Genomic DNA, 19,800 nt, shown 5'->3' with positions numbered 1-19,800 from the left:
AAAGTGGGGTTGTTTTACTGCGGTCCCCAGAAATCGTCGGCCTGCGTCGCCCCCCAAGTGCTCTCGGCTTTTCTTCCTTGGGTTTCAAAAGGGAGTTGAACCTTGTAGCCATCGCTGCTAAGGAACTGCTACAAATGGATACAATGTGTCTAAAAAAGGGAAACAGCAAATCTAGCTTGCTTCATCTTTCCGAGAGGAAATTCACGCGCTTCTGTAGATTGCAGCGTTAGGGAAAACAGATTTGTCATGAGGGCATTCTCAGTCACTTCCCCGCTCGAAGCCCTCCAAGGGAGGCCGCGCGAAACTGCTGACTCAGTTTCCTCCATTGCCAGGACCCAGGCGCGCACCGGTCCCCTGGCTTCCGAGGAACTAAGCACCTATGGACAAAAAATGAAAAATAATAATAAAAAAAATAATAGCAACCAATAGCGCCCCCCAACCAGACTGATGATCGGTAGCAATTTCTAGGGACACAACCGAAGTGTGTCAAACCATGCCCTTTACACGGGAAGGGGCGGGGGGGGGTGTCTAAAAAAAAAAAAAAGGAAAATCTCAAAAATATCCCAAGGCTCAGTCAAGGTCACCGCGAAGGCTTCCTGGCCACCTGGCCTGCCGGCTCTCCCGGGGAGTCCCCGGTGGCCGGGAGCTGTGGGGTCGTCGGGGCTCCGTGGCGGGGAGGGTCCTGGATGCGGGCGCGGGGTGGGGGGGCGCAAAGGGCGCGGGGCGCGGGGCGCCCCAGGGGGCGGTGCGCGGGGGGCTGGGGGCCGATCGGGGGCCGCAGGGGTGTGCAGGGCGGGGCAGGGGGTGCACGGGGCGAGCCCCCAGACCGAGAGGGAGGGAGGGAGGGGGCGGGCAGGCGGCGGCGGGGAGGGAGCGCAGGGAAGGGGCCGGCCGCGCGCGGGAGGAGGGGCGGGCGGGGCGGGAGGAGGATCCCGGGCGCGTCCGTCACGGCGGGAGGAGGAGGAGGAGGGGGAGGAGGAGGAGGAGGAGGAGGAGGATCAAAGATGGCCACCAGCCGCTGCGGGAAGCGGCCACCGGCGCCCGCCCGGGCCGGCCGGCCTTGATGGGGACGCGCGGCCCGCGGAGCGCCCAGGCGGAGGCGAGCGCGGCCGAGCGGGCAGCAGCGGGGCCGGAGCCGGCCGAGGCGGCGGCGGCGTCGCGGGCCGGGCCGCTCAGCGCCCGCCGCGGTGCCCGCCTGGTGCCCGGCCGCCGCCAGGCCCGGCGCCCTCGGGTGAGTGTCCCCGCGTCGCTTTGTTCCCGGGCCCGCCGCGGGGTCCCCGGGGCCCTCCCGGGATGCTCGCGCCGCGCGCGCCTGCGGCCCCGGCCCCGCGCGCCGGGCCCCGCGGTGTCACCTTCCCCGGCCAGGCCGTGCGCTGCGCCCGGCCGCGCGCTCCGGGCTCCCCTCTCCCCCCACCCACCCCCTTCTCTCTCCCCCCCTTTATTAATATGATTATTATTTCCGAGCCTCGCGTGCAGCGTTTCCCGGGGTCCTCGCGCGTTCCGACAGGGACGGGGCTCGGGCTTCCCTCTCCCCGGCATCACGCGACCCGGCCCGGGTGGCAGGGATGTTTATTCCCGGGGAAGCCGAGCCTCCGCTCCCCGTGCCGCGAAGATGGTTGTTTTCCGTGGGAAAATGGAGCTCCTGCAAAGGGGGGGAAACTGTTTTCCTCTTTCTTTTTTTTTTTTTCCCCTCTCCTTTTTCTGGTGGTTGTTATTCCGTATGGGCTGGGATAATAATGGGCAGGAGTCCGTGAGTGCCAACTGGTTATTATGGAGTCTGAAATCCAGACAATTGAGAAAGCAAAACAAAACCTTTGGCTTGGAGAGAGCAGCAGATTTCACGGGTCGGAGTTATTTGATAGCAGGTTTGAAACAATCGGTGGCCACTGTTGGGGTTAGATCTCCGGGAAACGGAACACAACGGGAACGAAAAGGTGGCTTTGAAAAACAAGTGTTGATTTGAAAAAGAAAAACCAGGGTATGGGAACAGGACACAGGTCTGGCAAATAAGTCAACCCTGCATTATCATGGAGCTCTACCTTAGGAACGAGCTTGGACGCAATATACTTATATTTAAAAGTCTACACACACTAGGCCTCCTCCCTAACACTTTCTGTGCTATTTGAGAGTCCTGGTGCATGGTTTAAACCACTCACTCCCAGGTTGCTAGAAATCTAGGTTTCTTTCTAGTTGGGTTTTTCCTAGTTGAAATCTGTTCCTATAAAATTGGTGTTCAGAATTTATGCAGGTTAGCAAATATCATGATCTGGGCTTCCTTGCAGAGCTGCTTAAGAAAAAAGAAGAACAATCGTGTAGTAAGTAGTGCTGCTTCGATTTCTAAATTCCACCACTTTGCGATTTTCATAGTTAACTTTGCAATTTTAATAATTCACATCAGAAATTCTTAATTTCACACATGTGCTTCAGAGGATCCTTGAAACCTCAGGGTTCATATGCAGAATGGAATAAAGCATATTATATGTATCCCCCCCACCTCCGGTATTGTTCTTGGAGTAATCCTCTTCTCCAAAGGATCTGGGTCCGGAAAAGATTATGAACCCTGGGATATAGAAGTGAAAAAAAATCTATGTTTGCAAAGTTAAAGTTCTTAGAGATGATTAGATTATTTGTGTTCTTGCAAGTTAAAGAAAGCTTAGAAATTAATTTTTATGCCTTCTCATTGACATCTGAGACGAATGACTAATCCCATTTTATAGATGGGGAGCCTAGATATTTCGAGACGTTTGCCACTGGTGGGATTGGGTTCTGGCCTGCACCAACCCCCTTCACGGCAGGCCTGCTCTGGGTGTGAGGTCGCTGACAGGCATTGCCTGATATTAATGATTCATTGATGTTTCATTAAAATTGGAATGGACATCTGAGATTGTAATAGCATTTCATGTGTGGGGTTTTGAACCACGGAGTCAGAAGAAACCTTAGTGGTGCTGATTTCACTTCATGGTTTTGGTTTGAGTAATACCCAAACAGGGCTGTTTCTCCAGCAGCCTTACCAGCGACCTCCAGATCAAATCTGCCTTCCTGATATTTTCACTGAGTTCCAGTTCTGATCTTTGTATGTGTGACACATACTTTAAAGGGATTAAGATATTGATGAATCCCACTCTCAGTTTTGTAATAGGGTCACTGGAGTCGAGTTGACTGAAGTGGAAGTTTTGACACATGGAATGCAACCCAGGATCAGGATCTAAAACTGTTTTAGTTCTCCAGAAAAATCCCTTCTTTCCATCAACCCCCAAGTCTGCCAGCCATTAATCTAATATCTCTCAAGTTTTGCTTTTCTTAGAATATCGCATACATGACATGATGGAGTCTTTGTGTCTTTCTTCTTTTCGCTTAGCATCTTGCTTTTAATCTTAGTAAGCTGTTGCCCACGTTCCTAGTTTGTTCTTTGGTATGCTGGTGAACGTGAGGAGCTACTCTCCAAGTGTGAGTGGGGGATGGGGGGTTGGGGAAGGGTGAGGAAGGCTTTGATACACACCCTAAATGTCTAAGCCATATCCTTGAGATGTGGCTCATTTTATCGTGAGACCATGAATTCATCCCGGCACTACCCTACCTCACCACCCACTTCAACCAAGAATGCAAGCCCCAGACTTAATTACAGAGGGAAGAGATAGGACCAAAAGATAGGTCCCCTGATTTGTAACATTTGTTCATTATTATAGTAAATACTCTCGCCAGGGTTATATTACGCACCCAGAATTCCTGAAAGTCTATCAGCGGGCTCTCATAAGCATGCAGGTCTAGGCGTAGGGCTGAGTTTACTATTTCATATTGTTTCATATTGTTGGGTAGCTTTCCCTGATGATCCCATGACAATAATTTGCTTATTCGTTCATGCATCGGTTCATGCATCGATGGACATTTGCATTATTCTCAGTCTTGGTCAATTGTAAATAAAGCTGCTGTAATAAATTATGGATAGAACTATGTGAGGAACAAATACTTTTGGCTTTCTTGAGTTTTGCCTGAGAGTTGGATTACTGGGGTCCTATGATAAGTTTATTATTAATACCTGTCACTGTCACTGTCATCTCGTTGCTCATCGATTTGCTCGAGCGGGCACCAGTAACATCTGCATCTTGAGGCTTGTTGTTACTGTTTTTGGCATATTGAATACGCCGCGGGGAGCTTGCCAGGCTCTGCTGTGCGGGCGAGATACTCTCAGCTTGCTGGGCTCTCCGAGAGGGACGGAGATTAATCCCTGTAGCCTTATATTGAACTACCAAACTTTGCCAAAATCTGCCATTGTGTACTCCCATCAGTATTGGTGTTGGGGAATGTAAGTTTCTTTGCATCTTGTCAGTGTTTCACTATTAAAATTTTAGCTGTTTGTTCTCTATATAATGATCTCCTTATTAACGTTTTAGACTCTTTTTCTGGTTTTCAAACCGGCCATATCCAGCGGTGCTCAGGGGACATTGCTGGTTTGGTGCTTAGCGACCGTGGGGTGCTGGGGATTGAACTGGGGCCTCCTGCATGCAGAGCATGTGCTCCAGCCCTTTGAGTAATCTATTCCTGGACCACGTCTGATTTTTCAGTAGTAATTGAGCCGGTTTAGGAAGGTTTTGATAGACACTGCTAAATAATTTTTCAGCTTGGTCATCAGTTTTGATTTCATTACTAAGGCTAAAAGGGATGGTTCTTGGGTCTCGTTGTGTAATAGTCATTTATGGTTTTTGAGTAGCCTTTGCTTATTTTGTTAAAGCAATCACTGGGGATGTCTCATGCTTAGCTGTTAACTTTTTTTTTTTTTGTCTTTTTCAAATGAGACTGAAAAGCTTGGTAAGGCTCTGTTTTTCTTTAAGGGAAATTTAGATGGGGCTGGAGATGTAACTCAGTGGTAGAGAAGTCACCTTGTTGGATGAGGCCCTGAAGGGGCAGGGAGATAGGAAGGGACTGCCGGTCCCAACCCCCATGTGGCCTGGAGTCTTCAGTCCCTGGTCCCATGTGCCTGGCCTGGCTTTGCAAGGCCCGGGCACTGCTTTAAAATAAATGGGTGGGTGTGGGGCTGGAGAGATAGTACAAGGGCTACGGCACTGGCCTTGGTTGCCGTCACCCCGTTCCATCCCTGGCACCACTTACCGTCCCCAAGTGCTGCCAGGTGTCACTCCTGAACACAGACAAAAAATACCCCAAAAACCCAAAAGACCATAAAAACCCAAAACCAAACCCTTGAGCACTACCAGGTGTGACTGACACCCCCACCCCTCAAATTTAAAATGCAAACTGTTTTCCCCCCAAATTATAGAGCGTTTCTTCAATCCCTGGATTTAAAGCGGGGTGGGGAAGTACACCTGTCACGCAGTCTTCGTAAGAAACGTTACGTCAGTGGTTACCGTGCTATTTTTCAATATTTAGAAAGTGTTTTTCGTGTATTACACTACGGTGGTACATTCCCGATGAGACAGATTTGGTTTTTACTGCTGCCACCAAGCGTGTCAACTTGTATATCACACAGATTGTTAATAAATATGCTATTCCAAGTACTGATTTCATCCTGGGACTGAATGGCTCTTTGTTTTTTCTTACAGGGTAACACTTTGCAAGGCCTGTCATTTAAATACAGTTTTTTGTTTGTTTGTTTTTGGGTCACACCTGGCGATGCACAGGGGTTACTCCTGGCTCTGCACTCAGGAATCACTCCCGGCGGTGCTCAGGGGACCATATGGGATGCTGGGGATCAAACCTGGGTCGGCCGAGTGTAAGGCAAACGCCCTACCCGCTGTGCTATCGCTCCGGCCCTAAATACAGTTTTATGAAGGGGCCCATCTGGCAGGGCCCAGGGGCCGATCTCTGCTCAGGGGTTACCCCGACTCTGAGCGCGGAGGTCACTCCCAGCAGTGTTGGGGGACCTGGTGGTTCCGGGCTCGGGGCCAGGCCTCCTGCAAGCACAGTTTGTGCTGCGTGCCTTGAGCTGTCTCTCTGGTCCTCAAATGCAATTTGGAAACAGTGCTTGTGACGGCGCCGTCTAAGGCGGGCATCCTTTTGCGGTGTGGTGTTTGCCGAGAGGGCGCTGGTGTGCCGTGAACATTGGAACCCGGAACTTGGTTCTTTCGTGTTTGGAACCAGCTCAAACCTAGCATCTTAGCTCCGGGGTCGCTTAGATCTTCAGGGAGGGGGTCAGAGGCGTGTCAGGCGCAGCCCTCACGCCACCTTTGCTCCCAAATGTCTCTCTTCCCCTTGCCGCCTCAAGGTAAGGAAATGCTCTCTGCGGCTTCCTAGTGGAAAGCGAGAGTTTGTCTTCCGTGCCACCATCTGTCTCACTTACCGCCTCCATCTGAGCAGCGTGTCCAGTTGCTTATTTACGGAACCCTTGCTCCGTCCAGCCCTGTCCGTCTCAGGCCCTCTCTTCGGGCCTGTGTGTCTCTGCTGGGGGTGACACTGGTGTTGTCAAGGTGCCCCTTAACTCCCGTCTCCTACTCAAATCCCTTCATACCCCTTCCACAGTTAAATCTCTCTTTTCATTTTTTTTTTTTGCTTTTTTTTTTTTTTGGGTCACGCCTGGCGATGCACAGGGGTCACTCCTGGCTCTGCACTCAGGAATTACCCCTGGCGGTGCTCAGGGGACCATATGGGATGCTGGGATTCGAACCCGGGTCGGCCAGGTGCAAGACAAACGCCCTACCCGCTGTGCTATCACTCCAGCCCCTCTCTCTTTTCATTTTTGAATATTATAAAATTTATATGTATCTGCCTAGATACCGGTTCCTCTTCGACAGGTGATCTGGATTGTAATTTGTTATTTTTTTTTTCTTTTTGGGTCACACCCGGCGATGCACAGGGTTTACTCCTGGCTCATGCACTCAGGAATTACTCCTGGCGGTGCTGGGATTCGAACCTGGGTCGGCCGTGTGCAAGGCAAACACCCTACTCGCTGTGCTATCACTCCAGCCCCTGTAATTTGTTATTAAAGAATAATTCAGATCCCAAGTTCAGGCCTGTACAAAGATCTCTGTGACTTGGCTTCTTCTCCACGCTCATCTGCTAGCTATTCATCTGTTCATTCTTTTTTTTTTTTTTTTTGGGGTCACAGGAGTTACTCCTGGTTCATGCACTCCGGGGGACCATATGGGATGCTGGGAGTCGAACCCGGGTCGGCTACATGCAAGGCAAACGCCCTCCCCGCTGTGCTATGGCTCCAGCCCCACATCTGTTGGTTCTTTAAGAAAAGTAAAATTGGTTGGAACCGGACGATGAAGTGAAGTACGCCAGGATAACCCCAGGCGGGTCCCACTTATCTGGGGTACATAGAACAACAGGATGAGGAAACGGAATGTAGGGAAGGGGGGTGCCTGGGCCACCCTTGACCCAGAGCGGAAGGAGAAGGACAGAGAAGGAGAGAGGGGAAGAGGGAAGAAGATGAGAATGGGAAGTAACAGGGGGCAGGAGGCAGGAGCGTGGGGGCACGGGCGCTGTGGGGGAGTGGTGTAGTATAGCCCGCACAGTCTCAGCGCTGAAGACACGAGACCCAAACTCCGACCACCAAGCTTTAAAATGTGGCTGTCAGGGTGGCAGGCTGAGGGGCGGCGGGGTGGGCGGGAACTCGGGAACACTGGTGGGGGGGAAGTGGACACGGGGGCTGAGCTGGAACATGACGGGTCTGACGCTCACCTGTCAGTAACTTTGTTAAATGACGGTTCTGTAATTAATTTTTTTAAGTAAGATTGTCAGAACAATAGTTAAGTGTTTGCAGGCTGTGCTGACCCAGGTTCGGTCCTGACCCAGTTTTGGTCCTGAGCCCCACCAGGTTTGATCCTGAGTGAGCTCTGCGGGTTGTGGGCCCCGAGCAAAAACAAACCAATTATACTCAAGGGCTGGGCTATGGCTCCCCACACAGTCCCAAGGCGGGAGTCGCCTGATCCCCAGCACGACTGGGTGTGGCCCCCAAACAAACAAAAAAAACCTGAGTGTCCACCGCCTGCTTGGTTGGCACAGCTCTGAGAGGGCACGAGGCCCAGGGACTCCGCTGATGGGGGGGAGGATAACAGGGCCCGCCTCTGTCGCTGGGCTGCCAGCTGGGAGGGAGGGAGGAAGGGAGGGAGGGAGGAAGGAAGGAAGGAAGGAAGGAAGGAAGGAAGGAAGGAAGGAAGGAAGGAAGGAAGGAAGGAAGGAAGGAAGGAAGGAAGGAAGAGGAGTCTGACACCCGAGCCCAGAGACAGAGAAGAGGAGAGAGACAGAGGAGGAAAGAAGAGAGACAGAGACAGAGATAAGAGAGGAGAGAGACAGAGGAAAAAAAGGAAAGAGAGATACAGACAGAGAGACAAAGAAGAGGAGAGAGGATAGACAGGAGGAAGAGAGGGAGAAGAGAGAGGAGGAAAGGAGAGAGAGAGAGAGAGAGAGAGAGAGAGAGAGAGAGAGAGCCTCATGGACGGTGGAAGGATTCCGGGGCGGGGGGGGGGGAGAGAGAGAGAGAGAGAGAGAGAGGGCCTCATGGATGGTGGAAGGATTCCGGGGGAGGGAGGGAGAGAGAGAGAGAGAGAGAGAGAGAGAGAGAGAGAGAGAGAGAGAGAGAGAGAGAGAGAGAGAGAGAGAGAGGAGAGAGAGAGAGGGAGAGAGAGAGAGAGCGCCTCATGGACGGTGGAAGGATTCCGTGTTCTGCACTTGGTGACTGGAGTCTGGCGGTCCCTTGTGCGTGGACAGAGCCGCATTCCTGTGTCCTACTGGAACTCTCTGAAGGCCTCCGCCCACTCTCCCACAATAGTGCTTGGCTGCCCCTCCCCCGCTCCTTTCGCCTCTGTCAGCTCCCTGGTAAAACATTTAATAGCGTGTCTGTTTGTTTCCTCTTCCTAGGCCTGGTCCTGGGTTTCTTTCTAATCCTTTGAATTCCAGCTCCCTTGAATAATGGTCTGTTGAGCCATGGAAACTGCTGGAAATGGGATTAATCATTGCAAACAGGGTAGGAGACACCCAGTGGCTGCAGGGTGACCGCCCGCTGCTGTGAGTGTGGACTCTGTTTGCTGACATTTGCTGCGCTTTTCAAGCCAGGCCAGTGAGCTGTGTCCAGTAGGTGCTCGGTGTCCAGTAGGTGCCCCCGTCTGAACCCACCTTTGTTCCGCTTCCCTGAAGCCCTCCAGCAAGCGTCCTCCGATACCTTCATTCTAAGTGACACTCTCGGGACATGCCAGAAGCCTGGGAAATGCGCTCATTCTCTGTCACCCCGTGTACTAGAGAGATGTCGAGGGCTTCTCTCCAAGCCAGAGTTGGGGTTCACTGCAGAGTGCTTTCGCTCATTCACACTTCGGTCTTCCTTTTCTTGGTTGAAGTCTCTGGCAGTGCCTGGTGCCTGCACCCTGGAATCTTTAATCAACAAGACACCGCTAGTTCTGGAACATCACTTCTGCTAGCAGCTCAAAGCCAGAGCCCTGCAGGGTGTGAAAATTCTAGTATCACATAGAAAGTTGAAAGTGTTTTAGTGTGTTGCATTTGGTGGAACGCGCACGACTAGTTGATTGGTTTACCAAATTGTACTGGGAAAGATTTATTTTTTCTGGTGGTGGGGGGGAGGGGTGTGCACCTGTGCTCCAGCCCTTTGAGCCATCACCATAGCCCGGGGACTTTTAGGGACTTTTGTTTGTTTTCTCTTCTCCAGGGAGGGGCTCCAGCCTTGACCCTTCACCTGAGGAGCATCAAAGTGTCATCTTAGGCCTAGAACCATTCCTGGCAATGCTGAGGCTTCCTTCCTGTCCGACCCCCGGTTCCTCTGTCTTTGAGGCTGGGGGAGATGAGGGGGAGTGTTGGGAGAGCCCGTTTCTGCAGAAGCTGGAAGGCAGAAGCGAAGCTATGAAAGCAATGTGTCTGTCAGATCCTAGTCCCCCCCCCCCCACCCTTTGGTCGTGCAGTAGATGCTCCTGTCAGGGGTAGATCCCGGGGACGTCCGGACTGACTGTGCTTCCGAGGTGGTGAGACGCCGCTCAGTTGTCTGTAAAGGAAATACTTGATTTCTCAGTCCACTTGCTGTGGGCACAATTTGTATTTTGACGGCCTGACGGTCATCTCACTGTGTGTCTTTTGGGGAAGCGTGAGGGACTTGCCATCGATGACTTGGTGGTCCTAGGAGGGGCTTTTGGTGCCTTTCTTCCAGAGGACGTGCTTTTCCAGTTGGCACTGTGCTCTTCTTGTGTCAAAGGTAATCGCTAATAGCGCCCACATTCCTTCCATGAGATGTTTTTGTTTTTGTAGCTTGGCGATCGCCCCCTCAGTGCTCAGTTGTGACTCAGTGTCCAGGGGTCACTTCTGGCACTCGTGGGACCATGCGGTGCCAGGCATTGAGCCCGCGCCTTCCCACGTGCAGAGCGTGTGTACTGCTCATCGAGCTGTCTCCTTGGTCCCCCTAAGGTTTGGTTTCTTGTTACTGTTTTGGGGCTACACTCCTAACTCTGCACTCAAGGAACACTCCTGGCAGGCTTGGCAGACCTTCTGGGGTGCTGGGGATTGGATCCAAATTGGCCATGTGCAAGGCCGGTGCCCTACCCACTGTGCTCTCTCTCTGGCCCGTGTGTGTGTGTGTGTGTGTGTGTGTTTAAAAATGTTGTCAATTTCATTTGTAGATAGTACATTGGTATATAACTTAGCTCAACTTTTAGCGTCGTTAGTTAATTTAAGGTTATTTTTGTTGAAGGCAGATAGGTAAGGTCATTTGGTAATGTATAATCAGAAAACAGTAAAAATAAAAATTTGGGCAGATTTTGGAGCCCTGGAAGAACCCGAAGGCCTGTAGACCACATCCCTTTGACATGAATAGCCTGAGCTCCTGGCAGCCTCTCCAGAAAACTGAGGCACCGCCCAAATGCAGAAATCTGAGGGCCCACCCAGAGAAGGGCAGACTCCTGAGGAACTCCAGAAGAATCCATGAGATTATGAGAAGACATCAACAGCTCACGGCTCTTTCCTATCAGCTTACTTTCACACTCCAGAAAAACCCATATAGAACAACTGTGTAAGAACCGTTCCCCTTTGAATTTGCTCTTCAAGCCTTGGTCTCCCTTGAAAAGTTATCCCTCCCTCCTTTCCTCCTCCCTCCCTCCCTTCTATTTAAATTTGTCTGTTTCTGTTTTGGGGGGCCACACTCAGCAGTGCATGGGGCTTACTCCTGGCTCTGCATTCAGGGCTCACTCCTGGCAGGCCCGAGGGACCCTACTGGGTGAGGGTCTCCATCTCCCTGTTGCCTCTTTCCGCTCAGGAGAAGGCCGTGTTCTCTCTCAGACGTGTACTTCTCCCTTTGCTTCATTTTGCCTCCTCCTCCAGGCCCGCTGGGCCTCTGCTCAGGTTAGGGCTGACCCAGTCTAGGCGGGCATTTCCCGCCCCGGCTGCCAGGTGCGTCCAGCAGAGAGGTGGACGCACTTGTTCCTCGAGTCCTCCTCCCTGGCTCCGCTCCCTGCTTGGCGAGTCACCTCGACGTGATTCTTACTGAGCCGATCACTCATACAGTCGATTAATGTTTGTGCATTAATTAGGTGTCCAGTGTTTCCGCATTACTGCATCACGCCTAGCCGCCAATTCACTGTATCACTGTCGTCCCGGTGCTCATTGATTTGCTCAAACAGGCACCAGTAACGTCTTCGTTCGTCCCTGTTGCGTTCAGGGTCAGGGGAATGAGGCCCATTATTGTTACTGTTTTTGGCATATTGAATACGCCATGGGTAGCTTGCCAGGCTCTGCCGTAAGGGATTCTGCATCGCTCTCTTCTGGGAGATTTAGTTTACAGTCTCTGGATCTTGGCCATTGATGAGATCACATGGCACTGGGGGCGGTTTGTGGGTGTGGCTGCCTAGCTACTGGAAAACGGGGACCTGGGTGGAGGAGGCCCAGTCCCGATCCTAGCAGGCTTGGAGATCTCAGCCATGGGTCCTGCACACCTGGGTTCTTCTGCCGGTTCCTTCATGCGTGAGGCTCGTCCAGTCAGCTGGAGAGTGGCGTTGGTATGGCTGTGGCTGGGTTCTGGAGATTTTCGGCTGCCTGGGCTCTGTTTGGGGTGGGGAGGGAAACTCAATTCTCCAGCCTCCCCTCCGCAGTGTCCTGGTGACGACAGCCTGGTGAGGGGGCAGGAGATTCTGCCCACCAATTACTTTTCTTTTTTAATTTGCTTTTTTGGGTCACACCCAGTGATGCTCATGGGTTACTCCTGGCTCTGCACTCAGGAATTACTTCTGGCGGTGCTCGGGGGACCATACGGGATGCTGGGAATTGAACCCGGGTCGGCCGCATGCGAAGCTGTACTATCGCTCCAGCACCCCAGTTACATACATTTTAATAAATCTTTGTTTTGAGATATTCTGCAGAAAAACACTGTGGTGAGGGCTGAGGGGCTGCCACTGTCGGGGTATGCTTTGACAGCCCTCACTGTTCTGACCCAAGGGTGGGTCTTTTTTCAACTCTAAGAAAGTAGAATCCCTTGGGGCCGGACCAATGGTACAGCGGGGAGGGCATTTGCCTTGTAAGCCGTCCACCTGGGTTCCATCCCCAGCATCCCATATGGTCCCCCAAGCACCGCCAGGAGTGATTCCTGAGTGCAGAGCCAGGAGTGACCCCTAAGCATCGCTGGGTGTGACCAAAAAAGCAATGAAAGGAAAGAAGAATTCCTTGCAAGACCTAAGCTTCCCTGCCAGCACCTCAGGCCTTCCAGCTGGACCAGGCGTGGGCCGGAGTCCCTGGTTTGTGAGGAAGAGCACCTTTGGGCGGGGGGCTGTAATTTAGGCACGTTTGGGAGGTCAGCGAGATGCTGTGAGGTAGCAAACCCACAGCAGGTGAGATGCTCTACGTGCATTTTCCAATTCAGAGAAAGGTGGGTTTGGGGGCACAGACGGGAGGGGTGTGATGGGCAGCTAATTCCCGTTCTTTGATTCTTGCCTCTGTCTCCACCCAGAGGAGGAGGGGGCTGACATGGTCTGCTGGGGGCTGGAGTGCTGCCCCCTCACTCAGGTGCAGCTGGGGGCCCCCTTGCCACCTCCTTAAAGAAGGCAGATTTACAGGGAGGTGCTGAGTGATGTTCTTGTTTTCTAAGGGGTGGTTTGACAGTGAAGTTTGGGCACCCCTGCTCTTACTCCTGTAGAGTATTTTGTTATTATCATTTCTAAAAGTTAAGTGCCTGTTTATAGTGACACTTGAAAAGGGCCGGAAGCGGAATTGAATTCTTAACTTTCCTCCCCTCCTTCCTGTGGGTCCCCTGGCACCCGTTGTTCATCTGTTGCCAGTCTCTGCCAACCAGACCCCTTGCAGAACAGTGGAAACTGAGTCCTGACTAAGTTTATTTATTTATTAAAGATACTGGGCCCACTCAGCGGTGCTCGGGGCGACCTTATGGGGATGCTGGGGATTGAACCCAAATCAGCCACGTGGAAGGGAAACTCCCTGCCTGCTCTCCTATCGGTCTGGCCCAAACTCCTAACTCTTAGCACTCCTTAGCACTGCGGCCTTCCTGTGTTGTGGAGGGATCGTGTTGCAGGGTGAGTTTTGACGTGTGTGGTAAGTGTGTCTTCAACACTTGATACATATGCTCCATTTTTTTTTTCTTTTTGGGTCACATCCAGCAATTCTCAGGGGTTCCTCCTGGCTCTGCACTCAGGAATTACTCCTGGCGGTGCTTGGGGGACCATATGGGATGCTGGGGATTGAACCTGGGTTGGTCGCATGCAAGACAAACGCCCTCCCCACTGTACTATGGCTCCCTGCGTCATTTTTAAAGGACTCTTTTTGCTGCTTTTTTTCTCTGTCTTTCTTCCTAGCTTGTTGTCCTTTGATTTCCAGCAAGTTCAGTTTACAGGAGACCACATTTCTTTTTATTAATCTGAAAAAGAAACCAAATTCTGATATATGATTTTTTTTTTTTGAACCACATCCAACAGTGCACAGGATGCTCTGCACTCAGGGGTCCTGGCAGGGCTCGGGGACCCTTATAGGATGCTGGGGATTGAACAGAGGTCGGCCACGTGCAGGCAAGTGTATACCCACAAGGTAATAGTATCCCTGCTGTACTAGTTCCCCGGCCCCTGGCGCATGATCATTTGTGGTATTAAGATGCCGTGCCCCAAATTGTTTTGTATTCTCTGCTGTTTTCTTCTGGAGCGGTAACTAATTTTTTTTTGGACAGAAACTTGCTCTAAGAGAAATGTCCACATACAAGACTTTTGCTTTGTAAATTGCACAGCTTAGGAGGTCATCGAGTTATTGGATCTAGGACTTAACAGTTTGAAAAGAGTCATACAACTGTGGCCTCAGATTATTCAACTTTCAGTATGTTTTGAGAGTTTGACTTGAGAAAAGCAGCTTATTTACTTTTATTATTTCTAACATTTATTCAAACTGCAGCTACTCACGGAACTTGGATTTTTATTTTTAGGATATTGTAAACTCACAGGAAGTTGTAAAAACGTAGGTGCCTTTACCTGTCACCTTGCGTTCATCCCGTGATGACATCTTGCATAAGTCTAGTACAATTTATTTTATTTTATTACTAAAAGCATCCTGGTCTTCATGTTGAGAAGTGTTGGCATATACAAGAATGGTCCTAGTTTGGGGCTAGAGTGATAGTACAATGGGTGGGATATTTGCCTTGTACACGGCTTGCCCAGGTTCAATCTCGGGCATTGCATATGGTCCCCTGAGCCCAGCCAGGAGTGAGCCCTGAGCAGCCCAGCCAGTGGGGCTCCTACCCCTCCAAAAAGATATCGTTACTATTTGTTACTCTATGATGAATAGGACTGTTTACAAAATCAGATTCTGTGCCTTTTTTGGTGGGGGATTGGGTCACACCCAGTGATGTACAAGGGTTATTTACTCTTGGCTCATGCACTCAGGAATTACTCCTGGCGGTGCTCGGGGAACCATATGGGATGCTGGGAATCAAACCTGGGTCAGCCGCGTGCAAGGCAAACGCCCTGCCCGCTGTGCTATCGCTCCAGCCCTCTGTGCCTTTTTTCTAACTAGGGGCCCAGGTCTGTATTCCGAGCAATTCCTCTGAAAAGGATTCTAAGTAACTAGGCAAATAGATGTGATGGCCCCAGATTTAGATACATGGCTGTCTCTTCCTAATGCTTTATTCCTGGGAACCCTGAGGTGGGGGGGGGGGAAGGGAAGGGGGCACAGCTGTGCGCATTCTCTTCCCGGCTGTGGACTCAGGACTGAGTCTTGGCAGTGCTTAGAAAACCATACGGGGTGCCAGGAATTCAGACAAGGCTTGGAGAGCTTGGCAGAATGCATGGCAAATATGTTCATCCCTGTGCCGTCTCTCTGGCCCCTCATGCTTAACGTGTATCAGAACATAAAGGAAGAATTATTGAGTGGTCCTTAATCGGGGAGTGTGTATTAGGTACCCCCAACATCCGGTTGAATAAGAGAGTTTCGAAGAGCAGAAAAGGGGTGTTTATGCTATTGTTGGATTAATAGCTATAGAACAGTAACACCGATTATGTAATGTATCTTAGGAGAGTTTATTCTCTCGTTAAACTCATACACATATGCATGTAATTGGCCTCCAGTAAGCGTTAGTGGAATGAATGAACGAACTTAGGTAATAAGCATGTTGCCAGAAATTATGTAAATCTTAAGGAAATAACTGTTTACTGTCACTCAAGAATTTTGAGACTATTCTCTAGTGAAAGAATGACAATGCACATTTTATAATGTTTCTTTATTCTCTCCATAAAAGTCTCTTAGTACGATTGTCATCAGACTTCCTGGGCCAATCAATGGCTGGGTTCATTCTGACGCCAAAGCCCAAGTTCTTTCTCCACAGCACAGTACTTAGTGAAACCCGGGGTGAGCTGACACGAATTCTAGCTGTGGATTACCACCCCGTATGGAACCTTGGATTACCACCCCCTATGGGGTCTCGGGACTGAGTGAAAAAGTATTTGTTTAAAAATAAACTCATGGGCCCGGAGTGATAGTACAGCGGGTCAGGCGTTTGCCTTGCACTCGGTGTGGACCTGGGTTTGATCCCCGGCATCCCATATGGTCGAGCACCGCCAGGAGTAATTCCTGAGCACAGAGCCAGGAGTATCCCCTGAGCATCACTGGGTGTGATCTGAAAAGCAATAAATAAATAAATAAATAAATAAATAAATAAATAAATTCATGATTTGCTGTGTACGGTTCACATACCTGTTTAATATACCTATGTACCTGAAGTCATGTAACACTGATTCTTTTTTTTGCTTTTTGGGTCACACCCAGCAGCGCACAGGGATTACACCTGGCTCTGCACTCAGGAATGACTCCTGGCCGTGCTCGGGGGACCATCTGGGATGGTGGGGATGGAACCAGGGTAGGTCTTGTTCAAGGCAGACGCCCTCCCTGCTCCAGCCAACACTCCTTGAGCAAAAAAGAGGTTTTGAAAGTGAGAAGTTTAAAAAGCCCTGAGACAAGTGTCAAGTGCCAGCACCAAACAAGCAGGAAGGAACAACAAACTGTCATTCGCCTTCTGCATGTTGATCGCCTCCTGCGTGAGACGTGCCTTCCTTGTGTAAGGACTAAGCCCTAATCCCAGCAGGCGAGGGCTGTCAGAGGGGCCCCAGGGCTGAGTGCTTGCTGGAGACCCGGGTTCAGTCTCAGCCCCATCTGCCTTGTCCCCGAGCCCTGGGAGTGACCCGAAGCATAGAGTTGGGAGCTGCCTCTGCACATTCCTGGTGTGGCCCTCCCCCCCCCAAAAAAAAAAACCCAAGTCAATAGAAGGGAATAAGCTTGCTCGGGGCTGGGGGGCTGGAGGAGGCCCCCCGGGCTCAGAGCGCCTGCGTGGTGAATGGAAGAGTGCCTGCCCCAGTGTCCGGTGCCCGGCGGGTGCCCAGGGCTGCTGTCTGCCACCCCCGCACCACTGGTGATTGCAGCTGCGTGAGCACTGCAGCTGAGAGGACCATGGCAAGGCCGTGTGTGGGGAGGGCGCGCTCTTGGCACCCCTGTGGCGCCGTCCCTGAACAGGGCTGCCTGATGTGGGCACCCTGGCGGGTACCGTGGACGGAAACACGGGAGCAGGAAGCAGACCGCCTGCCGGAGGCCTGGCTTGATCCCCCAGCCCCACAGGGTGCCCCGAGCCCCTCCAGAAGTGACCACTGGGCACTGCCCAGCTATGGCCAAAAAAAAAAAAAATCCCAAAAGCAAAAAACAGAAGCAAAAGCCACGTGGGGGCCTGAGGCCAGGGGTGGGTGCAGCCGTCGGGAAGGGGCAGGGGGAGGCGTCTCCTGCCCTGGGACCTCCTGATCTCTCTGATGGGACTGAAGCTGTCAGCTAGGCCACTAATTTCCTGGTTTCCCGCTAAGGTTTCTTTTGTTTCTGCTTTTTGGGTCACACCTGGCGATGCACAGGGGTCACTCCTGGCTCTGCACTCAGGAATTATCCCTGGCGGTGCTCAGGGGACCATATGGGATGCTGGGAATCGAACCCGGGTTGGCCGCGTGCAGGGCAAACGCCCTACCCGCTGTGCTATCGCTCCAGCCCCCACCCCCTAAGGTTTCTGAAGCTCGCGTCCTTGGCAAACTTCAGGGTCTAGACACTGGACTCCGCTTTACATATTCATGAAGACGGGGTCCTCACGGTCGCGCGTTTCCACGGAGACCCAGCCTTCCCTCTGAGTCGCGGGCGGCTGTGCTTCTCGGCGCGTTGCATAAGCCCTGCAGGAGCGCGCGGGAAAGGGGCAGCGCCACCGTCGCCGCCACCGGGGCCGGGAGAGTGGCCAGGCCAGAGCGGGGAAGGAGGGCCCAGGAGCTCTTCCGGAAGGAAAGCCCAGTGGTTTCTTCATGGCTCGCAAATGTATTTGGTATCTCTTACAAGGCTTGTCCTCTCTTTCTCCCCTCTCTGGACTTCTGAATTTTTTTTTTTCTTTTTCTTTTTGGGTCACACCTGGCGATGCTCAGGGGTCACTCCTGGCTCTGCACTCAGGAATTACTCCTGGGGGTGGTCAGGGGACCATGTGGGATGCTGGGAATCGAACCCTGGTCGGCCGCGTGCAAGGCAAACGCCCTAACCCGAGTACTATTGCTTCAGCTCCCCCTTTCTGGGTTTTTAAGCACTTTCAGTTTTCTCATGATACTTTCAATGAAGGGGGGGAAAATGAGCCACTGTCTCTGACCAGAGGGAGAGAGTGCTTGCAAATCCTTCCCAGGTGCTTGCCTTGTGGCATCCCGGCACCCCGGTCTCTGCCGGGATGATCTCTGAGCACAGAGCTGGGAGTCAGCCCTGAGCACGGCCAGGTGTCACCCCAGGCAGTGACAGCAACGGCTGCTTTCTTACTGTTACTCGCCAGTGGCCTCATGTTGGTGCCCGGGGGTGGCCAAAGGGCAGGGCATGTGGGAGCTCTGGCTTCCGTCCCCGGACGGAATGTTCCACCGACCATCCCCCGAGCACTTTCAAGTGTGGCAGGAGAGGGACAGTAGTAACACGGATCCTCATTTTAGCCTTTTTTGTCTTATTCTGCTCCTTCCACCTCCAAAAAGAATATTGTTTTATTTTTGTTATTTTAAATTATTGTAAAAAAAATGGATGCAATAGTTGAAGTGTATGAGATTGACAAATTATGTGTACTAAGTTACTTTTCACTCCGAAGTGCCCAGTAGCACCCTCCCCCTGCCCATGTCACCCTTATTTCTCTTTCCTCCTTCCCTGAGCTTCTGTTAGTTTTGTAACCTCAGGCCTTAGGGTTGTCATTGTTTTGTTTTTTTCTTTTTTGGGTCACACCTGGTGATGCACAGGGGTTACTCCTGGCTCTGCACTCAGGAATTACTCCTGGCGGTGCTCAGGGGACCATATGGGATGCTGGGGATCGAACCCGGGTCAGCTGTGTGCAAGGCAAACGCCCTCCCCGCTGTGCTATTGCTCCAGCCCCTGGGATTGTCGTTGTTTAATGCTCTATATTCTCTTGTTTGGTCTCTGTATTCCACAGACTAGTGAGATCGTGCACTACCGCTCCTCCCCTGAGCTAACCTGCCTGGCGTAGTGCCCTCTGCTCCCGTCCACATTCCCGCCGGCTCCATGCTGACTTGATCCTATAGCTGCATAGTGTACCACGGCCTCCGGACCCGCCTCTCGGTCCTGTGTTCTAGGCCACGTGGGCTGTTGCCGTGTCCCGGCTGTTGTACTAAGGCCTGTGAACAACGACAGTGCTTACACAAAGCAGCCGGTGTGCACACGTCTTGGTTTTGGTTTTGTTTTTGAGCCATATCCAGCAGTGCTCAGGGTTTCCTACACGTACCTCTTTTAAGACTAATTGTTTTGTGTTGGGGGGAGATGCGAGGAAGGGGCACTGCTGGATTGTCTGGTGTCCTATTCTTTTTGGTGGAGTCTCTATGCTGTGTTCCACAGAAGCTGAACCGGACAGTATTTCCACAGTTAGTGAAGGAGGGACCCTTTTTTACCACACCCCTGCCAACACTCTTCTACTTCATTATTCAATAGAGAAATGTAGCTGATTTTTGGTGTTGATTTTGTGACCTACCACTTTCTGCATTTTTTTGTCTTTTTTTTTTTTTTTTGCTTTTTGGGTCACACCCGACGATGCACAGGGGTTACTCCTGGATCTGCACTCAGGAATTACTCCTGGTGGTGCTCAAGGGACCATATGAAATGCTGGGAATCCAACCCAAGTCGGCCGCGTGCAAGGCAAACGCCCTACCCGCCGTGCTATCACTCCAGCCCCTTTTTTTTTGTCTTTAAGACATTTTTAGAAGCATGCCTAAGGTTTTCATTGTATATTATCATGTCATCTGCCAGTGGTGATAGTCTGACAACTTCTTTTCCAGTTCAGATCTCTTTGATTTCTTTTTCTTGCCTTATTGCTGTGGTGAGAACTTC

General features: G+C 51.6%; 1 protein-coding gene across 1 annotated transcript in view; it reads left to right on the top strand.

The window, feature by feature from the left end:
• Window positions 1-1,109: 1,109 nt before the first annotated feature.
• WDFY3 (WD repeat and FYVE domain containing 3) overlaps window positions 1,110-19,800 on the top strand; it is a 284,440-nt gene continuing 265,749 nt past the window's right edge. Inside the window, 1 exon segment of the mRNA XM_055139598.1 lies at window positions 1,110-1,231. The gene's annotated coding sequence lies outside the window, so the exon portion shown is untranslated.

The sequence above is a fragment of the Sorex araneus genome, chromosome 5 (assembly GCF_027595985.1).
Source record: "Sorex araneus isolate mSorAra2 chromosome 5, mSorAra2.pri, whole genome shotgun sequence".
NCBI lineage: Eukaryota > Metazoa > Chordata > Mammalia > Eulipotyphla > Soricidae > Sorex > Sorex araneus.
The sequence above is the reverse complement of the archived record's forward strand: the minus strand, read 5'-3'. Positions and strand labels throughout refer to the sequence as shown.